Source organism: Gossypium hirsutum, chromosome D10 (assembly GCF_007990345.1).
Source record: "Gossypium hirsutum isolate 1008001.06 chromosome D10, Gossypium_hirsutum_v2.1, whole genome shotgun sequence".
Lineage (NCBI taxonomy): Eukaryota > Viridiplantae > Streptophyta > Magnoliopsida > Malvales > Malvaceae > Gossypium > Gossypium hirsutum.
In genome coordinates this window covers 34,517,047-34,523,546 of record NC_053446.1, presented here as the reverse complement: position 1 = coordinate 34,523,546, position 6,500 = coordinate 34,517,047, and the positions used below count along the sequence as shown (strand labels likewise).

The window sequence follows — 6,500 nt, the reverse complement described above, 5'->3', positions numbered from 1 at the left end:
CAATTGGTCTCTGGATCCCCAACCAAAGTAATCTCTCAATTTCTTCCTACATTCACTTCCGTGACTTTTACCACAATAGTCAAATTCACTTTTTATCATTCTAGAACCACCAAAACTCATCATAGACATAGCTGACTTGTTAAATCCCTTACATTTATAGATGATGAACTGTGAAACTTTCCTTGAAGCTAAAAAGGTATGGTCTTCCGGTTTCTTAAAACTGGATGGATGTGGAGGACTAGATCTGCCTCTTTTCATTCTTTCTCTCTCAAATATTTTACTTCTATCCTTGATAATTGATTCCATCTTGTGGGACTTAGTTGTCATTTTTACCAGAATCTTAAATTCCAAAGCTACCACCAAAGCTCAAATTTCATCTCTACGTCCGCATTCACACTTATCACGCATCTATTTTTTGTCTAAAACATACTTTTAGCGTAGCAACTAACTCGAATGAATTCACGCTTATACTCCATAACAAACAGTCTTCCCTATTTCAGATACAAGAAGTTTTTCTTCACCTTCTCTTTGAACATCTGATTGACATATCTCTCTCTAAACTTTTCTATGAAGAAATCCCAATCTATCATTGTTTCCGGGGTAACACTAACTAAGGTTTCCCACCATTGGCAAGCTTCTTCTTCAACTAATAACACATCACATTGAAGATTGTCTTCATGGTTACATTTTAGTTCCTTACTAACCCTACACAACCGAGACAACCACTTCTCAGCTATAGTAGGGGTCATCTCCCTTATCATCAAGGAATTCATTGGCGCTTCTTTTCTGAATCTCTTGGATAGGATCAACCTTAAGGGGAGTCGTAGCTAGCATAGGTGGGACAGGCTGAACCGAGCAAGCTTTTCAAGTTGTGGTTGAGGAGGGTGTTGTGGCTGTTTTTCTTGTTCATCTACCATGAATTGGTCAAACAACTGAGTCATCATTGTAAAGAACATATTTCTAAATGCATTTCTTGTATTTCCTGTGTTGTTGTTATTGGCAGTGGTAGCCTATTTTTGGGTAGGGACATGACTTTTCATTTCTTCACCAATGACTTCTTTAGATCTATCAGACATTATACATTTTGAAAACCATAAATACTTTACTGAAACTTCATTAAAATCATATTTTCGTAAGCACAAGTTTAAATATAAAATATGTTATTCGACTGTGGACATTTGACACCACCCCCATGTCATGCATAATACAAAATAAAGTCTCACGGCGATAGTTGTCCTCTGGCATAGTTTTAAGAAAATCCTTTACTTCGTCAGCACGCCTAAGAAGGAAAGGTAACTAAGTAAGTTGTAACACCCCAAACCCGGCCCAACCGTTATGGCCAAATTTGGAAAGCTACATCGGCCACCAAAATGGCCTAGAAAAAATTTCTTGATTTCAAACATACTTTTTTTAAACCATTTGCGCAATTCGTTCAAAACTAGTAAAATCTAGTGTTCAACTTTATTTTCAATCTCATTTCAAAAACCATTTTTCCATAAAAATGACCGAAATAAATTTTTAGAATTTTGAAAAAATATTTAACAACTATTCACTTATTTGATTTCAGCTTTGGTAAATAATCTTGAACGTTTTTTACCGCCTCAGCTTGGTATTTCTTTAATGCAACTTGCTGGTTTTTCTTTAAATTTTCCATTTCAGCACTGTGTCTTTCCTTCATCCCTTCTATATTTGTCTTACGAGAACCCTCTATTTCTTTCACATTCTCATCTAGCACCGACTTCTCTATTTTAAACCCATCAAGCTCTTCTTTCATCCTTTTCCCCTTCTCTTCCCGAGCAGTAACATCCCTCTCTAATTTCATATTTCTCTCCTCCAACTCCTTGTATAATTGATGACCTTTGTTCAAAGCATGTTGGTTGATCTCGCTGTCTTTCTTAAATTATTTTAACTTAAGCTTGTTGTAGACCACATGTAATTATCTCACTCTTAGCAATAATCATCTGCAAGGACTCCAACAACTCATTCAGAGAAGGTTTGTTCGCAAAAACTGACAATTAAGAAGGATATCCACTCTTCTTCACGAATTTCGAAATGTTTCTCTCCCACTTTTTCGTCACCTCACTGGAAGAGAAAGGATATTTCCCCACACTAAGATTTTCACACCACGGAAAGAAGGTTTTTACCTCGCCATCAAGAGACTTCACTTTCAACGAACAACCAAGAGCTCTACACTGCACATTGCAAATTATGCTGAAGCTCTCTCCTCTAAATAGGGGTCCTTGTGGAACACCACATGGGATGACAGGGGGAGCTGGTAGTAGCGTGATTTCCTCACCTCTAGGCATAGCATAATCCTTTCCCTTCTTATGGCGAGCTTCCCTCAACCTCTCCATTGTTTCGTCATTGCTGCTGCCTCTATACTCAGGGACATTTCAGTCACCATTTGATTCTTTTTAGCAGCACTGCTACCTTCACTAGCTGGAACAATGGGATTATTTTTACCTCATAAATTATTCATAAGAGATCCGATGTCCATGATACACCTAAGTTCGTGGAAACACGACAATATATCGACTTTTTCATGCCCTTTTTAACTCAAATTCATGTAGTTTCGGTGTAATTCTTATCGAATTATATATCATAATTATAAAAATAATTAAATTGTACTTAAATTATTAACATGTTGAATTTTAATTAATTTTATAATAAATTTTAATTAATTTTTATTTATTTTCAATAGATTCGCACAAAGGGCGAAAAAGGGCTCCGCAAACACTACTAGAAGCACAAAACCAAGAAACAATTTTGAAGAATCGAGGCAAATTAATTTTTCATCCTAAGACGGTCCAAATTATGAATATTATTTCATAATATAATTAATTTTAATTTTAATCCAATTTATTTTGGTCTAAATCATTATTATTAATTAAATTATGAAAAGATGCCCAATTGCGCTAAACCAAGAAGACCAATCCAACCGAGCAATGGGCTGCCCAAAATCATCCCACATACTGACCCAGTCATTTTATTTAGCTAATTATCTGGCTTGCAAAACAGCCCTTGAAGCTTCCTTGAAATTCCTTTCAAACTCCTCCACTTATCAAGCTTTTGTAGATTTGGCCTAGCTAAAATTAGCAAGTTTGAAAGCTTGAAACTTGCCACATGTGTGGCCGGCCATGGGGGGAGTAAATGGCTGCTAAATTTTTCTATTTTTAGCAGCATACTCAACCTATAAATACCCCCCTTTGCTGCTCACTTCAAACACACCACTCATCCTTTCATTCTACACTTCTTTCTAACTTTCTCTCTTCAAAACCCTTCCTTTGTTTTCAATTTTTTCCTTCCATTCCCTTATCGATTTCCCCTCTTGGAAAGGAGCCCTTCAACCACCATTGGGAGCAGCATTCAAGTGCTCGTAGAAGCCTTGGTTCAACAAGAACAAGCGGAGAAGGAGGAGCAGAGCAAACTAGTCAAGCTTCAGAGAAACACCGGATTTGATTCTACTTCCCTATTCTTTAATTTTTATTGTTGTTGTTATAAACATGTCTATGAATACTTATGATGTTAATATTAATTTAATTAAAATGGCTTATATTTAAGTCGTATTAGGTTGATTGCATTTCGTCAACTTAACTTATTCAAATTGTGTTTCTATTGTTATAGGCCTTGGTAAGTTGTTTTATTAAGTAAAATCATGATTAAGTTATTCTTGCATTATATTTGTAAGGTAACTAATGAATTAATTATTTAATCATGTTCAAATTGTAATTAATTGACACAATATTTAATGAGTGCATGTTTAATCTTCTAAGGTAGATGAGGGTTAAATTAGCGACGTTATTAGACGATACATTAGCCTTGCATAACTTGCAAGATTTTTTTGATTAAATTGTTTCAAGGTAGGAATACATTGTTACCACACTTAATCTTTTATATGCTTATGAAGATTGATTAATTGTTTGAATTGGCATTAGAAAATGTTTAAGAGATTAGTTAATTTAATAGGTATGTATGAGCAGTAGTTAGCAAGTTACCTAGTTGCCGTGAATTTATTCGTAACAACATGAACATGAGTTTAGTAATTGTAAGTTAAGAAATGTAATTCATCTAAAACAATTATGTCATCTTGATTAAAATCATCTTTTGAAACCGTGCATTGGAACTTTTATTTTTATTTTATTTTATTTTACTTAATTAAATTTTAGTTTCTAATCACTTCCTCAAAATCAATATATTTTTCTCACCAAAGTATTTTAATTGCATTCATAAATAAATTCCTTTCATAGTCTCTGTGGGTACGACAACTCGCCACTTACTTGTCACTTTATTACTTGTTGCAATTGTGTACACTTGCACATTTTCATCATTCCAAGTTTTTGGTGCTGTTGCCGAGGACTGTTTTAAAAGTCATTATTTGTGAATTTATTAATTTTGCATTTTGGTTTATTTTTCTGTTCAATTTTAACTTAATTAATTTTCTGTATTTGTTTCAGGTGTTTATGAGTTTTGATCAAATTATTGATTTACTCCTTGTAGACCATGAGATTGAAAGAAATTTTCAACAACGAATAAGACAAGCAAGTCAGAGAATGAACGAAGAGATGAACTTTGAAAATTTGAATCAAGGAAACAGAGCACACCCTGCTCAAAATCCTATCCTTATTGTTGATGATAGGGATAAAGCTCTAAGACAATATGCCATGTCAATGTCTCGTGATCTTAATCTGGGTGTTAAGAGACTCGAAGTCAAGGCACAACAATTTGAGCTGAAGCTAGTTATGTTCCAGATGCTTTAGACAGTGGGCCAATTCAGTGGAATGCCTACCGAAGATCCTCACCTTCACTTAAGACTGTTTATGGAAGTCAGCAATTCTTTCAAGCTAGTCGAAGTAACCGAAGATGCATTACAATTAAAGTTGCTCCCATATTCGCTAAGGGATGGAGCTCAAGTCTGGTTGCACTCGTTGCCACCAAATTCCATTTCCACATGGCAAGCGTTAGCAGAAATATTACACATGAAGTATTTCCCACCTAGCAAGAATGCTAAGTTGAGGAACAAGATCACTGCTTTCCAACAAATTGATGATGAGTCCTTGTATGAGGCACGGGAAAGGTACAAAGAATTATTACAGAAGTGCCCTCATCACGGAATCCCTCATTGCATCCAACTTGAGATGTTCTATAATGGTCTCAATGCTCACATGAGGATGGTAGTGGACATTTCTACTAATGGTGCTCTCCTTTCTAAGTCTTATAATGAGGCTTATGAAATCATCGAGAGAATTTCGAACAACAATTATCAACGACCAACCGATCGAGCAGTGTTAGGAAGATGAGTCGTTGGAGTACATGAAGTGGACGCTCTCACTTCACTTGCACTCAGGTATCTTCGATTTCCTCAATGCTTAAAAATTTTACCAATAATGGGTTTAATAATTTTGCAGCTCCACCACCTAATCACTTTGAAAATATAACCAGTGTTTATTGTGGGGAAGGAAATTTGTTCGAAGAGTGTCCACCAAACCCAGAATCCGTGTATTACATGGGTAATCAGAACCAGAACTGAGGAAGGAAACGACTGCAATCCAATTTTTATAAACCACCTTGGCGAAACCACCCTAACCTTTACTAGAGTAACCAAGGGGCTGGAACCAGTAACACTTACGCCCAACCTAGACCAACCCAGCGAGTTGTTTTTACCCAACAAGTCCAGAAACCAACTCAAGTTGAACCTTCCAATAGTTTAGAGAACCTATTGAAGGTGTATATGGCAAAGAATGATGTTATTTTAAGGAATTTGGAGAATCAAGTGGGTTACCTTGCCACTGAACTTAGAAACCATGCACAAGGTGATTTGCCTAGTGATACGAAGAATCATAGAAATCCAGGGAATAAGCATTGTAAAGTGTTAACATTGAGGAGCAAAAATACATTAGAGCCCAACATTGATGAAGTTGAAAGAGAGACAGATGACGCTCAAGACTTAGTGGAAGTTTAACCGAGTGTTGAAATTCCAGTTTCCCTGGAACCAAAATCTGTAAAATTCGATAAGGTAACTTCTGAACTAGTTAATTCTGATAAACTCACAACTTCGTTAGATGCAGAATTGCCACAGAAGATGAATCAACCAGTTCTAGTAAAGAATCCTCCACCACCCTACCGTCAAAGACTTCAGAAGCAGAAGCAGGAAGTCTAGTTCAAGAAATTTCTAGACGTACTCAAGCAACTTCATATCAACATTTCATTGGTAGAAGCACTTGAACAGATGTCGTATTACTTCAAATTCATAAAGGATATCCTGTCTAAGAAATGGAACTTAGGGAATTTGATACGGTAGCCTTAACAGAGGAATTTAGTTCACATCTTCAAGATAAACTACCCCCAAAAATGAAGGATCCTGGATGTTTTACCATACATTGCAACATTGGAGCAATATATTATGGTAAGGCACAATGCGATTTGGGTACGAACATTAACTTGATGCCCATGTCCATATTCAAAAAACTGGGGATAGGTGAAGTTACTACGGTTACACTTCA

General features: G+C 36.0%; 1 non-coding gene across 1 annotated transcript; it reads right to left on the bottom strand.

Annotated features, from left to right (window-relative positions):
• Positions 1-5,006: 5,006 nt before the first annotated feature.
• LOC121222776 (small nucleolar RNA R71) lies at positions 5,007-5,113 on the bottom strand. The gene has a single exon (XR_005920147.1). It is a non-coding gene; the product is annotated as a small nucleolar RNA R71 (small nucleolar RNA).
• Between the last annotated feature and the right edge of the window lie 1,387 nt (positions 5,114-6,500).